Source organism: Polyodon spathula, chromosome 6, assembly GCF_017654505.1.
Source record: "Polyodon spathula isolate WHYD16114869_AA chromosome 6, ASM1765450v1, whole genome shotgun sequence".
Classification (NCBI taxonomy): Eukaryota; Metazoa; Chordata; class Actinopteri; order Acipenseriformes; family Polyodontidae; genus Polyodon; species Polyodon spathula.
In genome coordinates, this window is record NC_054539.1 from 67266332 (window position 1) to 67284226 (window position 17895).

At 35.0% G+C, this 17895-nt stretch overlaps 1 long non-coding RNA gene across 1 annotated transcript; it reads left to right on the forward strand.

Moving 5' to 3' along the window:
* Nucleotides 1–6355: 6355 nt before the first annotated feature.
* On the forward strand, nt 6356–13443 carry LOC121316599. The gene is made up of 5 exons (XR_005950425.1): nt 6356–6526; nt 8618–8681; nt 10166–10187; nt 12737–12895; nt 13346–13443. It is a non-coding gene; the product is annotated as an uncharacterized LOC121316599 (long non-coding RNA).
* The last annotated feature ends 4452 nt before the right edge of the window (nt 13444–17895 follow it).

Genomic DNA, 17895 nt, shown 5'->3' on the forward strand with positions numbered 1-17895 from the left:
AATAGTAAAAAAACAAAACAAAAAAAAAACCCACTAAACATCTCGATATTTGCAAGAAAAAAAAAGTCTCAGTATGCTCCACTGACCTCATATATCAATCAGGAATGATCAACCAGGAACAGTCTCACAGTCGGTAGCTAATCAGCAGAAAACATTATGATAATATGTTCAGGTACTGATTCTGGCGACAGTGTTACGTTGGTCTTTGGGTGTTCTATTCATCCTATTTTTTTTAGTTTTTTGTTTAAATCTTCGTTTTTGTGCAGTTAATATACAACACCGTGCCAATCATTTCTCTTTGCCAGAAGGAAGATCTAAATCTTGACTTTCGCAGTTGTAAATCTATTTATAATGAGATGCAAATTCCGATCCAAGAAAAGGAACAGCCGGGAACTTTTGTGGTCATGTGTTTAGCAATGGCGGTAAAGGGGAAAACAATCGATCATTCCCCATATGTTCCTATGTAAAAGTTATTTTTTGTGCAGTGCCACAACCATGCGAAAAAAACAAACATGCCTTAGCTTTTATATGATCCTACCACGAATGGAAAAAACGGCACACTCAGCACTGGGGGAATAACCTCAACTAGATGCACGCGTTATCCATTAAGCGACTATAACAGTTTGTTTTATTGATGTTAGTACTGTTAATATGAGATTACTGTTCAAGTTGTTTATGTATACCAATTTGTACTAGTTTATATTGTGGAACATGGATAGGAGAGTTGTTTTAATTGATGTTTACTTGTTTCATGTTCCTTTGTCAGTTCTTGTGTGTTATATCAGCTTGAGAGAGAGAGAGAGAGAGAGAGAGAGATGTAATAAACACATTTAACTGTAACTTCAAGTATGTGGAATACTTTTATTGTATGGTTGTCTTTTCACATAGCCGAAGGAAATACTGATTTTGATAACGATTTTGTCATTGGTTTCAAACTGCCCAGCATATTGCAAGTTGCAAGTTGCCCTTAGTTAGATTTTCATCTCTCTTGTAAAATGAAATTTTATGACTGTTTTTTTTTTACCCAGATTAAAAACTCAATTCTAATGTCACCTTACTGCTGAAACCCACTTACAGAGCAAGAGGAGTGAATGTCAACAGGTGACAATTCCTGCCAAGCCTTCCTGTGGACCCCAAGCCGAGAAAATTCAATGCAACCAGAACTGCTGAGCTCTCAACATCCTGCACTGCTGCACTTTTACTAGAGGAGTCAGTGGGGAGACCCACTGTCAATTTCAATTTCTGATAGTAATTTGTAATAGTTTTCTTCATATTTGTCTGAAGAGGTTTCAGTTTTTTACAGTTCTTCATGAGAAATTATTCTTGTCTATAAATGGGTAACACTGGCATAAGGTCCCTTTTTTAATCAATGTCCCACAGTTTGACAGAATTGGCAGTCTGGATGTAGCAAATGACATTTTCTGTGCTGTAAATTCACAAGGACCACAATGTGAAAAACATTAAAATACTGTATGAAGTTTGCTGAACGGTTTATGTGATGCACAACAAAAGAGATTCAAATACATATGCATGGAAGGAAACAGAAAATGCAAACTGTAACACTGAAGACCTTGTTGTTCCATGTTTGCTCATTTGTTAGTCAAAATCGTTTTTAGATGAAAATACCAGGAAACAAACATACTAAGTTAGTTTCAGCAAAAATTTTAATGTTTATGTTAAAAGAGTTTGGTACAGGTTTTCTAAGCCTTTTCATCAGTGTTTGCATTTTTTATATTTAAAAAAAATTGAAATCTAATTAGTCTGTAATTAACATCCTCTGTTTTTTTTTTATGGAAGAAACACTATCAGTTTAATATTTGACAAATTACTGAAAGAAACCTACATAGGTTAAATGACTTTTTTTTAAATAAATGTCTTTAACATCATGTAATCAAATAAACTACAAAGTGAAATTGCAAAAGTCTACCAGATTATTATTATTATTATTATTATTATTATTATTATTATTATTATTATTAACAGTTTTTGGAAGCACAATGTTAATGTTTTTATACCAAAAAATCTGTTTGTTTGTGTTTTAACACGTACATTTTGAAATGTGCCATTTTTCAATTTTTGGCAGATTTTCTTTAAGTATGTGGCTTCACTTTATCCAGTGTGCTAGATAATGCAGAAAGTGACTAATTCATATTTACTACAAACCCTGGATAAGCAGTGGTGGACAATGCCAGCTCTAGGGCTTACTGCGCCCTGGTGTAAGACTGAAAAAGAAAAACACAAAGAAAAAACCCCTTTGAAAGAAACCCCTTTGAAAGTAAATACATCAGCAGCAAAATCTGAATAGTCAAAAATATATATTTTTTCCAACACTTATCTGCTCCCTATTTTACTGTATTTAATCCTGCATTTAACTCAATCTGTAGTATTTTGTATATCACTTGCACTCGTGACCCTGATGTAACTTTGAATCAACATTGTTATCTGCTCTTGAACTGCCCCGATATCAAATCGTACTGTGTTTTGTATTTGCTCTTAACTGTACTCTAATTATTGATATGTATTTCTTTTTTGTATACAACTGTAAGTCGCCCTGGGTAAGGATGTCTGCTAAGAAATAAATAATAATAATAATAATATTTTAGTTCTGAAGAAGAACAACCATGGTAAGGCTGTAATTCTATTAAGGGTGTCTATTGACATATAAATGATACGTTTTTAACAATTACTTTAAAACTTCAGTATTTCTTTTTATTTTATTAACTTTTTTTTCTTTTTGTTGGAGGGGGATGGAAGAACACATGTGTTATTACATGTAATCAAAGTAGAAAATTGACTTGTCTTTTTTAGATGCCCCTGCATTCTGAGGGTAACCTACAGGCTGTTGTAGTTGGTTTTGACATTGACAGTGCTGTGTTGTGTTCAGGTAGTGGTGGTATGGGGATGTTTCTCATCTGTAGGGACTGGGGCACTTGTCAGGATAGAAGTAAAAATGAATGGAGCAAAGTACAGAGAAGTCCTTGAGGAAAACCTGCTGCCCTCAGCAAGAAAGCTGAAAGTGGGACAGAAGTTCACCTTTCAGCATGGCAAATACCCAAAGCACACAGCCGAAGCTACACTGGAGTGACTAAGGAACAAAAAGGTAAATGTCCTTGAGTGGCCCAGTCAGAGTCTTATTTTGTAAATAAGCATTGTCAAATATTGCCAAATCTAGGTGTGCAAAGTTGGTAGAGACCTATCCCAACAGACTCCCAGCTGTAATTGCTGCCAAAGGTGCTTCCACCAATTATTAACTCAGGGGGGTGAAGACTTATCAAATTATGATCTTTCAGATTTCTATTTTTAATATGTACTTTTTTTTTCCTCAATAAAAACTTTTTTTCCCTTAACACAGTGTATGAATTGTAAAGGACGCTAGCACTGCTGAAATGTAACAGATGGTTAACTGCATGTAAAAAGTTAGAACAGGCTATTGTATATGTATTTCTTATTAAATAATGTAAGAGCCAAAAAATGACTTAATGCAGTGAATTTTGAAAAGTATTGACAGTGGATTTCATATTAATTAAAACACTGGCCTTGGCAAGTAAACAGGGTGTCTGAAATCTGCTTGTGTAGGAGATTTTTAGAAACAGAGAGAGGTCAGGCTTAGTCCAAGCATGGATATTTAACATGTTCATTATAGCTTAAACTTAAATGGAAATAACTGAACTGAACACTGTATGCCTAGTACTTTTATTCCAAGGCTTTTGATAAACCCCTACAGTCTTTGTCCAATATTTTGTTCACATACCTGTAAATGAAAGTAAACTAATCTGAAAAGTTGCCTAGATATGTTGCTCAGAGGGAATATATTGTAGACCCAGGTTAATAAGAACATAAGAACATAAGGCACAGGGATTGCATAAAGTTTACAAACGAGAGGAGGCCTTTCAGCCCATCTTGCTCATTTGGTTGTTAGTTCTCAAAATTTCATCAAGCAGCTTCTTGAAGGATCCAAGGGTGTCATCATTATAGCAAGGATCCTGGGAACTTTGGTTCATCTGACTTTTTAGAGAAAGGAGGGGTAGAAAAAGAGAACTATGAGATCATGATCCAATATTTTTGGAAATAAGTTATATCCAATTAATTTGAAGGTTATTATGTAACTCCAATTAGTTTTTAAAAAGAGTTGACCGGATTCTTCTAGAATATATCATTAACTCAAAGATACGAACTGTATGGGACTCCTGATGTATTCAATGAAGGGAATATCCTATAAAAGCCCAGAGCAAGGCACTATTCGATACCATTGATCTTGATTTTGCAAGCTAACGTGGGCCATGCTCTGAGTGTCTCTGAAAAACGGATTGCTGTTTGGTCCAAAGTTAAAAGTCTCTGCCTTTTGAAGACAGTTTGTATTTTCATATATCCTACACACCACTTCTATATATGGATGGTAAGCATATATTTGAATGTATATCTTTTATATTGGATGCTTTGCTATAAGGTATAGAAGTTATGTGTTAGGTTTAAGAAAGTGATATTTTGAATGTTATAGGACATAGCTGTGGATGCCTTAGCTTTTTGTTTTTGCATGACTAGCCTGAAGGCTAAATATATGATAACCATATTTGTATTACTGTATTGAAGTACTAATGATGTTAAACCTGAAAAATCACTAGATTGCCCAGATTGCTTATTACTTAGGATTTACGATGATCTGTGCAACCAACCAATCCAATTTTTAAAGCATTTAATAAGTCAAAATGGTGCTACTACTGCTCTGATTCATGAAAACTTCAAATTAAATGAGTCTGTGTGATTTTCTTGATTATTAAAAAGATGTGTGGACATAAAGCACTCCCAGATATATATAAAGAGTATGTGCAATTCTGACAACAGTAAAGTGATGCGTGTATTAAAATCACCAACAAAAGACATCACTACCTGAGTATACAACCAGCAACATGACTGACTGCCAAGAAAAGACGAACAAAGGCATCTGCTTGGATACAAAAGTAGCAACATGACACTGCTGAGAAAAAACAAACCAAGCTTCCTGAGGAATACCAAGAGAAAAGTTTAAATGCTGATCAGACCCCTGTATTTTCCAACATGTTAATGCTGTTGTGATTGTTGGGTTACATGTTGCCTGATGCTGTGGAGTGTTGGTCAGGCTTGCTGTTGCCAGGATGTGTGATGCTGTAAGTGAGTGGTGGTGTGTGTACGACAGAGATGCCATCTTAAGTATTATACAGTGTACAGCACAACAAACAAGCTCCGTGGTCAATCTACAACAGCACTGTTTCATGTCAGTTTTGTACAATACAACAGTGTAATTGAGGTTGCGTCTTTGTAAATGCATATTTATTTGATGTTTTATTTTTTCCTCAAATTGATGGTGGTAAATCTGGGCTGCATCTTAAATTCGAGTGTGTCTTAAATTAGAAGAATATGGTATGCTCTGCTCCGACAAAGGAAGGACAGGTACATCAGTTTCAGCATTACAATCTGTATAGGAGAGAGATATAAATATTTCTTTCACTGGGGAAAAATGGTCTAAAGTTCTAAAAAACATTAAAACATTGTCAAGAGATTTGTAGACCAAACTTGTCAAGATTTGGAATAGAAATTACTGGACACCCTCCAGGCTACACAGACTAGGCCTAAAGGATTCTCCAAATTGTTGGTAGCGTCAAGCAGAGGAGGGGACAGTAGTTCATATATTATGGGCTTGCCCCCGCATTACAAAATTCTGGTTGGAGGTTCACAAAGACCTGCAGGATGTGGTTAAGATGGACATGCCCCAGACTTTAAATTCTTGGGGACCCCTCCATATTAGCACATCTTCCTGTCTATAAAGCAGACTCAATCCAGACTGTGCTATTGATTGGGAGAAAACCTTTAGTGGGAGATTGGAAATCCACAGAAGCCCCCTCTCTACATGTTTGGCAGTTACATCTGGGTTGTACTGTAGCCTTTGAGCGACTCTTGTATAGACTGGTTAACAAAATGGAGATATTTGAGCAAAGGTGGTCTGGATATCAGGGCCTCCTTGGGCATCCGTGGTGTGACAACCCATACACAGTGGCATCTTTTATTAATTTATTTGAATTGTATTATTATTATTATTATTATTATTATTATTATTATTATTATTATTATTATTATTATTATTATTATATTGCAATGTGCTCTGTTCATATTTTGTTGTAAAAATGAGGACACATTTATAAGACAATTTAATCTAAAAAAATAAAAAGAATGGAAAGTGGAATAGCATAGTGACTGATGGAATATTTACTTGACCAGATGGCAAAAGGTGATATCTTTAATGCAAATTTAAACCAGATACATGTGACGGAGAACTTATTTGGCTGGTAGAAGAGCACCAAGCTCAAAGAGTTCGCTCACTTTGATTGTGATAACATCAGAGCTGGTGTTTTCCATTCAGCCTTCCATTGAGACGCTGAATAAGATCCTGAGAGATCCTTACTGTACAGCTGATTAGGAGAGTATGGATTATTTACCCTTCTGAAACTGAAGTAAGAATTCAGAACACTTGCAGTAATCAATTGCAACCGAGGTGAGTGTTGTATTTTATTTTTCTAAACAATAAATAAAAAAAGTTTCATTTTAAATGTTATTAACCTGTTGTTGAAATGAATGTTTTTCCAATTTGGTTATTTCACAGTTGGACATGTTGACAGTGAATTGTATTGTTTTCATGAAAGTTTTTATTAACTGCTGTGAATATACAATATGTGTCCTTTATGACCTGTAATTGTCAACCATAAACATCTGTGTTGGTTGAAGTTTATCATTTCAATTAATTTTTTGTCTTTATTGGCAACAATAAACATGAATTGTGGAGTGAAGAAAACCTATTTTAAATGTTACTTGTAAGATGGAAAAATAACTACAGATGTCTGTCATAAAATATACTGGTCGTTTTTGACAATAACCAAAGAAAACCTGAAAAAATGACTATGTATGTGTAGAAATGCTAAAGTATACATTGGCTCAGTTGTGGATGCAAAACCAAAATCCAGTACAAGAAACAACATTTGTTTAATTTTAATTATCTTTCTTAAAAACAAACAAACAAAAAACAATAATAATGAAATAATGTTAGTTTTACACGCCAATTTCCAAATTTTTGCCGGCCACTGACTTACTAGCAGTTGTTGAATTTTTCAACAAGAAATACCAGCCTGATTCTTATCATAACCTGCTGCAAACCCTAAAATTGAATTTAAGTCAAATGTTACTACAATTAGTTGATTAATACATTTTAAAAAAGTCACCAATAACCAGTGAATGATGAAAATGGAACAAAATTGTTATACATATTTGAAATTAAAAAACTCAGATTTATAAGAGACATTGTAACATTTTGTGATAAAGAATATATTTAACACCAGACTTTTTTTGTGCTTTTTTGTGTGCTTAATATTGTTCAGCTCTCTATACTATTTGAGTGCATTCATTCTCAGAGAGCAATTGTGTTTCCTGGCTATAGTGATGTGTGCTTCACATGGTATATGTAAAAAATGATCAGTCGCTGTCAACTGTGCCCTAATTTGGCTTTAGGGAAAAAAAAAAAAAAAAATCTTATTCTGCTGACCAGCAACCTGCTCTCGCTCGGTAAATGTTGCAATAGCAATGTCTTCTTTAAAATGTTCCAATAGCAATGTCTTTTAGATGTTGCTATAGCAATGTCTTCTTTAAAATGTTGCAATAGCAATGTCTTATTTAAAATGTTTGTATAACAATGTATTTCAAATGTTGCTATAGCAATGTCTTTAAAATGCTGCTATATCAATGTTGATATGGTAATGTTTCATAACTTTGCAAACAGTTGTAGCCAAAACTTTTTAACCCTCTTTTCACAAATCTCAAGGAAAGGTAAACTTGATTTTGATGTTTGTTCAAGTTAATTTGCGGTTAAGTGAAAAGGCATTTTTTAAAAGGTTGCTGTAATAATACTTTGCTCATGAGTCCTGGTTGTGCAGATCGACTCTCAACCCCACTCCCTTTCCACGTTCAACAGTCCCAGTCAGTCTTTTTGCAGTATGCAGAGACCGTATTCATTCTCACAACACATCTTTTCTGGTTAGCTTCCAATACCATTTTGGGTAATCAGGGACGACTTTAGAGGAAAAGTTAATCAAAAGGCCAGACTTCTGATGCAGCATCCTGTAGTGTGTCTGTCATATTCTTTCAGAAGTCTGTCTGAAGTCAGGTATGTTCCTCTTTGTCAACTTATTGCACTGCATTGATCAACTCTGAATCTTGTTGTTTTCTTTGCCTTGAATAATGGTGTATCTAATAAGATATTCACATCTTCACCCTCATTGTGCAGTGCAAAAGCTCACTTGCACGCCTTGGGCATCATTAGCTTTCTGTTTATTTTTTTAATCACTCGTGGTGATGTGAAGTAACATCCATTAGATTTGTTTTTGTCTTTAAAAAGATAAAATATAAATTAAAGGTGTATTTTCATTATTCATTCGACTAAAGTTTAAAACAAACAAACATTTGGTCAGATTGAAGTTGTAACTACTTAAAAAAGGACACGCTTTCTAAAAACTTTAATTTGGAAGTTTGATTTACGGCAGCTGGTTTGAGGAAAGGTTGCAAACATTGTGTGCGTATATATCTTTTTCTTTTTCAGTCACAAAATGAAGATCTCTCCTTTGGCTGTATTGAACTGTGCACTGTTTGTCCTCACCTTCCAGGTAAGGATCTCTATGTACTTTAAACCTGGATTATACATTTTAAAACAGTACCAGAAAAGAACAATGTTATTTTAAACTTGCTTCAAACAAAATTTCTCTTATTGTTCATGACTTGTGCAACATTCTGAGTGCTCCAGGGTTCTTTCAGTCTAATAATGAGTTATCATCGTTTTTCTTAATCAGCCTTAATGCCAATCATTTTGCTCATGTAAAATGTTGTCTAAATTTGGGCTTAGATGAGTATATTTTAACTGAGGAATTTTGAAAATACCAGGTATGAAGAATGCTCTTTTTTTACATGCAGCTCACCTGTCTGAAGGGACAAGCGCTGAACTGCCTAGTCCTTATGGCATTGTAAAAAGTAACAGATTACTGCACAGCACCTTCAAAAGAGTTAGAATGACTACAGAATGAAATCTTAAAAAAGTATCATGCAGAAGATATTTCATGAAAAACTTGAACAATAGTATTACTGTCATGGGTGGTGTGTGCAGAGGAATAACAAACTCACCCAAAAGCTTGTGTGTTATCTTCGTGTCCGCATACATACCATTAGTCATGGGTTTTCATTCATCTCTATTTACCTGGCTTTTAGCTTGTCTATATAATCCCAAGAATTTGGACTGAAGAGCCATTCAAATGATGTGACAATATGTCTTTGACAACTACTTCTAGAGAGAGAGTAGGTGTGGGTGGCAGAGGTCATTGTTACACAGTTTTTTAAAAAAAATTTTTTAGGAGTCTAGAGTTTTTTATTGCTGGAATAAATATTAAATATTCAAACGTTGTTTACATGTAATGTATAATGCAAAGAAGACAAATGTATATATGTGTAATGCAATAAATAACACCTGAAGTAAATAAAATACATCCCACTGTAAATATAAGGTTTTTTTTTTAATTTAACATATCCATAAATAATGTAAAATACAACACAATGTTGAGCCACACTGACACTGAAAAATTACCAAAATATCATCTTTAAATCTCATTTAGATAGAGTTGAAAAAAGACACACACAGACATGATTAAACCACAAAGGAATATTTAGTTCTACACACTTTGACAGTTTGTGTTAGACTGTAAGGTGTACATTGTGTATATTTAAATGAGAATGCACATTTTGAACTGCCTAAACGAATATAGCCATAATACCTGACCTAAATATGTTGAGAACACACAGCTTGTAATTCTCCTTCAGCGGTTTCATTTAGATTTATAAATACTTTGTTCTTCATACATTTCACTTGTTATATAAACAGAATACTAAACAGAATGTTCCTTTCACTCATGGGGATAGCCATAAACAACCCACTTGCCCCCTTCAGGGGCTCGTCAGTTATGCAACTTTACTCACTCATGGAATATATACAGTACTCCATGAATGCTCATGGATCATCCTCTGTATATACAAGCTGTAAAAAGGCAGAAAAATGGAATGGGAGCATACTAAATATATTTTAATTGATATCTGTTTACAATAGGTCACAGTTACAGATGAAGCAAGTAAGTATTATTTTCTCTCTCTCTCTCTCTCTCTCTCTCTCTCTCTCTCTCTCTCTATATATATATATATATATATATATATATATATATATATATATATATATATATATAAAATAATTTACTTTTAGGTGGCTTCAAACTTTTTTGATTTTTAATAATTGTCTGTTTTTAGATCTTTTTTGAAAATATATATTTACAGCACATACTTGTTTTCTGTTTGCTACATTTTGCTAATTTACATAGTACAAGTGCAGATCATCATCAATTTTAATGATCAGGTTCAAACATTTTAGGTCAGCAATATTAAAATCATTAGAATATACTCCACAACCTTCATTCATCTGCACTCTGCCTTGCCAGGAGACAAATAAATAAGGATTTGATTTCCAGTTATGAAATGTGGCATAACAGCATCCAGCATGTTGTGACACAGTGCTGCTGTGCTGTACTAATGCTGCAGTATTTTGGATGAAGAAACTTTGCTGCAGTGCCGCAGAATGTCCCTAATAATTAGGCAGCGTTGTGCATTGTAGTGCAATGAGTAAATGCAAGTGTAAAGCTTTATTAAATGCCATTAATGATAAAACAAATCATTTGATGATGCATTTATGGGGTGCCAAACAGGAAATATATCATCTTTGATATATATATATATATATATATATATATATATATATATATATATATATATATATATATATATATATATATATATATATATATATACACACACACACACACACACACACACACACACACACACACACACATATCCCATAGGTATGTAATGTTTGATATATATAACTATGAATTATATATATATGTTGATATATGTATTATCTATATATATATATATAATATATATATATATATATATATATTATATATATATATATATATATATATATATATATATATATATATATATATATATACAGGCCTTTATATATATTTGAGATATATATATATATATATATATCAAAGTTGATATATATATATATATATATGACAACAGGCAATATATCAACTTTGTGATATATATATTGCCTGTTTGTCACCCAATATGCATTCCTTTCTAATTATACTGGAACAGTCTAGGTCTGTCAACAGGTGATGATGCTGAGAACTGCTTTGAAATTCTCTGACTGTAGCTAACGATGAATTATGGCAAAAATTGGACTAATTTTAACCATTGTACTGCTTCCTACAAAAGCAAAGCAAATGAGACAAGGCTGTGATCTTTAATTGCTTTTATGCTTTTTCATTTGCAAGTGAACTGTGACATTGGCCTTATCCAGCACTATATTCTGCAATTTTGTAGACTGACTGGATACTGTTTTAATTCTGGAAATTGGTTGTTATTTTTAAATATTTTGCTAAATTGCATCACCTTTTATGTTATAAGTAGTTCTGTGCATGGTTAACATATTGATTTCGTTTTGCTCTTGTGTCGTTAATTGGGGGAATTTTACATACTACAATACGTACAGGATTTAAAAGTATGTACTATATTACAGTTCACGGTTCAGTCATCTCTTTTGTCAAGTGATATTTTCAGATTGTTCTGAAAATATCATATTGTTCTGAATTAAAATACTAGTTCTGTTGAAAATATAGTACTGTACCAACAAAACCAACTACAGTACTTCTAAACGGAAGCCTACTTATTTTAAAACACAGCTCTTTCAGCTATGTATTTTTGACATTATATATTTTTTTGTGTTCCCTGAAAAATCAGACATGTTTTTGAGTTTTGCTGTGTTATTCCCCCAACTCGTGCGCTAACAGATTTCAATGAAAGAATCAACGTCTCCCTGTGCAGTTCCTCAAACACAAGTCTTTCTGTATGAAATGCATGCAGGGCAGGGGGTTGTTTGGGTGGCAGGGGACTGGTTAGAAAGTGCTCACCTACATATAAGACAAACCAGATGGAATAATCAGATATGCGTCACACTCGTTTAACCCTCACTGATGTCAACATTATGTGAGTACTGACTGAAGTTTGTTTGTAGTCTTTTTAATATAGTCTTGAGTTAAATTACTTGTAGAATATGCGCCACAGCAACACCAGTAAAAATGGTGATAGGAAAGGTAATGCCATTTGTAGCAGGGCAGCAGGAGAGAGCCCTGCGCATTATTGAGAAGGGGCAGGGCAAAGCCCTGCTTGTATATATGTTATTATTATTATTATTATTATTATTATTATTATTATTATTATTATTATTGTTATGTGTAAATATGACAGCGAGGGCCGTGTTGTTGTTTATTTGTATTTGTTTAAAAATATATTGACAGGATAGCCGTGTTTTGTTATTGTTTTGACGGCGTAGCTGTGTGTTTTGTTTTTGTATTTGTGTTGCAGGGTGTGACCGGGGGATTATCAGATAATTGATACCTAGTTAATCCCTTGGTCACTAATATAAAAGCCTGCCATTCTCCCTCCTCTATGGGGGGTGTTCAGAGAAGGTGTGAGAGTGAGAGTGAGAGGACATTGTTTGGTGCTTTTTCCTAACAGCATAACATTTACATCCTTTATAACTATTTTATAGAATGCAGTGTCACTGGCCAAGTAGCAGAATGTATATGCCAACAAAACTATACTTGGAGTGGCCCTGTATGCATGTTGTACCCGGAATGCTGTTTGAATGAAACATTCTGCAAAATGATTGTATCAAAAAACACAATGATGTGTCTATCTAAGGAAAGGGGTAAGTTATTTTGCCATTGGATATAATGTGTCATTCTTTTTCATCCTCATATGCACACCTCCATCTGTTTGACACATTTGTTTTAATTGAAGTAGATATAAGCTTGCCAACATTAAAATTAGTCAAAGCTAGACTTCAGTTATTTTTCAAGGGATCTTTTTCTTACACTTATTTGTTGAAATCATTTTCAGTGAGTAAAGGGCTGCTTTCACATACTTTGAGTAGTACTAATCTTGATCTGCCAATTGGTCTGTGAGACCGGGTCTTCCTTGTATTATTGGAAAAATAAACCTTGGTCTGACATTTCTATTAATTATGAATCACAATTAAAATGAAAACTGTTCTCATTTTAAAACCAAAAGTTTGCAAATATATTAGGAAATAATAAAAGCAAGAACACAAGACATACTAACTTCATTTTTTTTAATATATGATTTTATAATTTTTCAGTAACTGTGAGGGGAACACTTATTATACCTGGCACATTTACAGAAGATCTTAATGACATTAAGAGTGTTGCCTACACAAACCTTTCAAAAAAGATTGGAGACCAGGTATGTATAATACACCTGTATACCACAATGCACTTGCAATTATAGACTAGGTTTACAGTGAATTTTGGCATCTAGAGTGGAATTTTTGTTTTTAATTTTTAATTTTATTTTAATTTTAACATTGTTTTGTTTATCAAAAGGAGTCAAAATCCAGGGACAAAAAAACAAAACAAAAAAAAAAAAAACACTTCCTGATCTTCTCTAACGCATTTCCAGTGTTGTGTTAAGAAATGCTTATTGCACAACATTTCCATTGTAAACATAGCCAGTGTCTGTATTTTAGCACAACACAAATGTTTTCTGTGCTATGAGGGAATCTTAAGGGAAATATTTAACAAATAATTGCATTTCACCACCCTTGTAGACAAAAGGTAAGCATGACAAGTCAGTACAGTTACATTAGTTAAACCCGGGTGGCCATGGTTAGGTGACCAGAACGTTTTGTCTTTTAAAGCAATGTGTGTTTCATTCATACAGCTATGGTCAAAAGTTTTGCATCACCCTATAGAATTAACTAATTTTGCTTCATAAAGTCGAATGAAACTTGTTGAATAATGTTATGTTAACATATTAAATTGCATATCGCTTTGTAGTTTCCCATATATTTCTCAAAACACTGACAAAATTTTTTGAAAATCTCTAATGCAATGTATAATAGAATATCATTCAAACTAAAAGTGCAATGGAAAGGGTTTAAAATATGTATTGATATCTTGCCCATCTGTCATTCATGTTACTTAGTTTCTAATGTGGGTGTGCAGAGAATCCATTGTTCCAATACTCGTATAAATACTAGTACTCAGTAAATTACTGTTCTATGGGATGTCAGTGATGGGGTGGTGATTAATGTACACAGTTGAAGTGGAGACCACGTAGACCAGGCTGCAGATCTGCAAGATGTATTTAGTTGTCTTGATTTGTTTACTAGTTATTTTGTGGTTTATTGTGGTGGGGGGTGATTGTGTACAGTACACAGTGAAGTATGATACAATCATGGCTGTTTTGACATTTGCAGCAGGCTAGTTTATTTTATTTATTGTTTTGTTCCCTGTTTTTGGTTTTAAACATTTTGCTACTTGTTGCTGTGAATGGGACTCTTACCAACATCTACTACATGCATCTGTCTCTGCTGCTAATTAAATCTTCCCTGTCGGTGTGAGCGGCAGATGAGATAAGGACAGAGACAAGGATTCTGACTGTTTTTTGGCTGTTTTTGTGGATGTTTGGCTTTAATCATGTGTCTCTCTAAACTGTACAGTAAATCTCCTTTAGGGAGGTGAAATAAGCCTACTGTCCTAACTCCTAGATCTACTCCTAATGTATAGATCTCCCAGACCTTTCATGCTTCGGTAGCGAAAAAGATTATAAACATATTTCTGACTATTGTTCCAAGATTTTCTTTTTTCTCTTGTACTCCTGCGGGGAAGGGAACTCCACCTGCACTTTTATTACAATCACCCTCACTTAAGGTTGCTTTATTTAACACATGCTCTCTTGCTTCTAAGGCCCCGCTTACTGCAGACTGGATCACTGATAACTCACTTGATTTGTTTAGTCTTACAGAAACCTGGCACTCTCCCCATGATCTCCATTCTATTCAATCGGCTACTTGTGAGGGTTTCAATGATGCAGTTGCTCTTTATAACTCTAACTTGATCAATGTTATTAATACAGTTGCTCCCGTTAGAACTTGATTAATTCCACAGGATCAATCTTCCCCTTGGTATACCACAAAATTTAGGGATTTAAAATCTGGACACTGGTTTCAGCAGAGGTGGAGGGACACGGGTCTCACGGTACTCAGGGAAATCTGGAAATTGCATCTTAAAGAGCTAAAATTAGCAAAAATGAATTATTACACCTCCATCATAGGGCATGGGAGTCTACATGTCCTCTTCAGTTTTTTTTTCTGTTTTCACTTTTGTTAAGCACTTTGCGATATTTATTTATGAAAGGCGCTATATAAAATAAAGATTATTATTATTATTATTATTATTATTATTATTATTATTATTATTATTATTATTATTATTATTATATCTTACACCCCCACCACCTTTTAATACAACGCTGAACACTGTGAGGAGTTTGCTTCATATTTTAGTCACAAGATATGACCCCTGCTATTTATGCATTGTCCTACTCTCCTGTCACTGCTAATCTTTCTGATTTCTCGCCTGTCTCTTCCTTAAATGCATGTGGGTTGATCAGTAAGGCTCGAGACTCTACCTGAGCTATTGACCAATGGCCCTCCAGTTTTGTTAAACATTGCGCTGGAATTCTTTTGCCTGCTATCACTAACATAATCAATTCATCACTTCTTACGGGTTCTGTTCCTACTTCACCTAAACAAGACGCTGTTTTATCTTGATCACTGATAACTCGCTTGATTTGTTAAGTCTTACAGAAACCTGGCACCCTCCTCACGATCTCCTCCCCATTCAATCAACTAATCCTGAGGGTTACTCTTTTTTAACAAAACCGTGTATACAAGGTCAGGGTGGGGGCCTGGCACTTATTTACAAATCACATTCTTAGAGATTTCATTCAAGGATTTTTCTTTGTTTGAGCAGCTTACTCTTAAATTCCCCTCACCTTTGTGACTTTTCTCATTTTTCCACTCTATTCTGCATTGGTGCAGGTAGTTTTCATTACGGGGATGTGGTAAAGTGGTTTGCAGTGCACAGGTGTACAGGTGATGTGATTACGAAACAGAAGACAGACAACAAATTTCACTATCCAAACAGACGTTTATTTTTGTAATCCCAGTCTGGCGACCGCAAAAAGAAATCCCAGACAATACACAGCAATGTGTATTGCACTGTTCCAACCAACGGGTTACAGCCCCGAAATAATAAACACAGTATAAACACACACATATAGATACACACGATCACAAGTTCAGAGTGAGTGCTAACATGCAAGTGGTGAAATACAATGTATTTGTTTACATGTGTTATCCGTGTTTGTGCTGGCCTTAAGCGACAGCTCCCGGTAAGTGTAGCCGTCTAATAAAGAAACAGGTGTAACTAGACATGACAAAACAAACAAACACTAAACACTCATGGTACAATTTTAGTTCTCCTTTAGCGGTTCGCTCAAAAACCATTAAAAAGGAACAGATCCCTTAGCCACGTCCCCTTTTCTACCATCAGTCACGCCCCCTTGGTTAGCAAGTGCAACCGTTTTTCCTCCAATCCGCTGTTGCCACATCGCTTCCCCTGGGGCAGTGACTTAGTGTTCCGTAGCTCCGCCCACTTTCTAGATGGCCGACTTCCCCCTTTCCCTGGAATTAATTGTCAGACCATCTAGTCTGGGGCACCTTGTTCCCTTTACACAGCGCCTTCACAGGTCAGGAGGGAGATTGATAACCAATATTCATTCTTTCTCTGTTACAGGGTTTTCAATATTCATGTTGATTCTCCCTCTTCCTTATGGCTCAAGGTTTACTATTTTTTTTCCCCTGCCCATACTCACGGCATACCTTAGACCTTTTAATTTCTCAGGGCTTGGAATTATAGAACATAAAAACATATTAGCACTCAAGAGAGGAAAAAACAAAACCCTACCAAGTTAGTAGAGAAAATGAAACCTCTGGGAATCCATGGCTAAACAGATCACCCTCCTTCCAGGCGGCCAGCTAAGGGTCTTATTATCGTCACAGAGAGGGTTATACAGTATTGTGCATGACAGCATCTAGTCTATTCTTGAAGGATCCGATAGCTCTGCTTCAATAACTCTGTCTGGCAGTCTATTCCAATGGTTCACCAACCTTTCTGTACCCCTGCTACTTATGTATTGTCGTACTCTCCTGTCTCTGCTAATCTTTCTGATTTCTCGCCTGTCTCTTCCTTAGATGTATGCGGGTTGATCAGTAAGGCTCGGGACTCTACCTGTGCTATTGAACCATGGCCCTACAGTGTTGTGCTGGAATTATGTCTCATGCTATCACTAATATAATCAATTTATCACTTCTTACGGGTTCTGTTCCTACTTCACCTAAACAAGACATTGCGCCTTAAGCCTACACTACTCTACTAATTTTCATCTTATTTCCAATCTCCCTTTTTTAGCTAAAATATTTGAGTGTGTTTTTGCTAATCAGCTACTCTTATATCTCTCACAAAGCAATGTCATGGATGAATTCCAGTCTGGCTTTAGAACCTTTCATAGCACTGAAACCGCGCTGGTCAGGGTTCTTTTCTCAATGCTGATGACGGTGCTCTGTCACTTTCAGTTCTTTTAAACATTACAGCTGCGTTTGACACTATCGACCATCAGATTCATTTGGAACACCTTGAAAGAGTAGAGTGTGAGGAGGACTGTTCTTGAGTGGTTCAGCTCATACCTGTCAGTGTGAAAGAAAAGGCGGATGGCTGATGGCACGGATCTCAGAGGATGCAAGTGCTGGTCTTCGTCTCTCCCGGGTTAGTGCAGGCGTTGCAG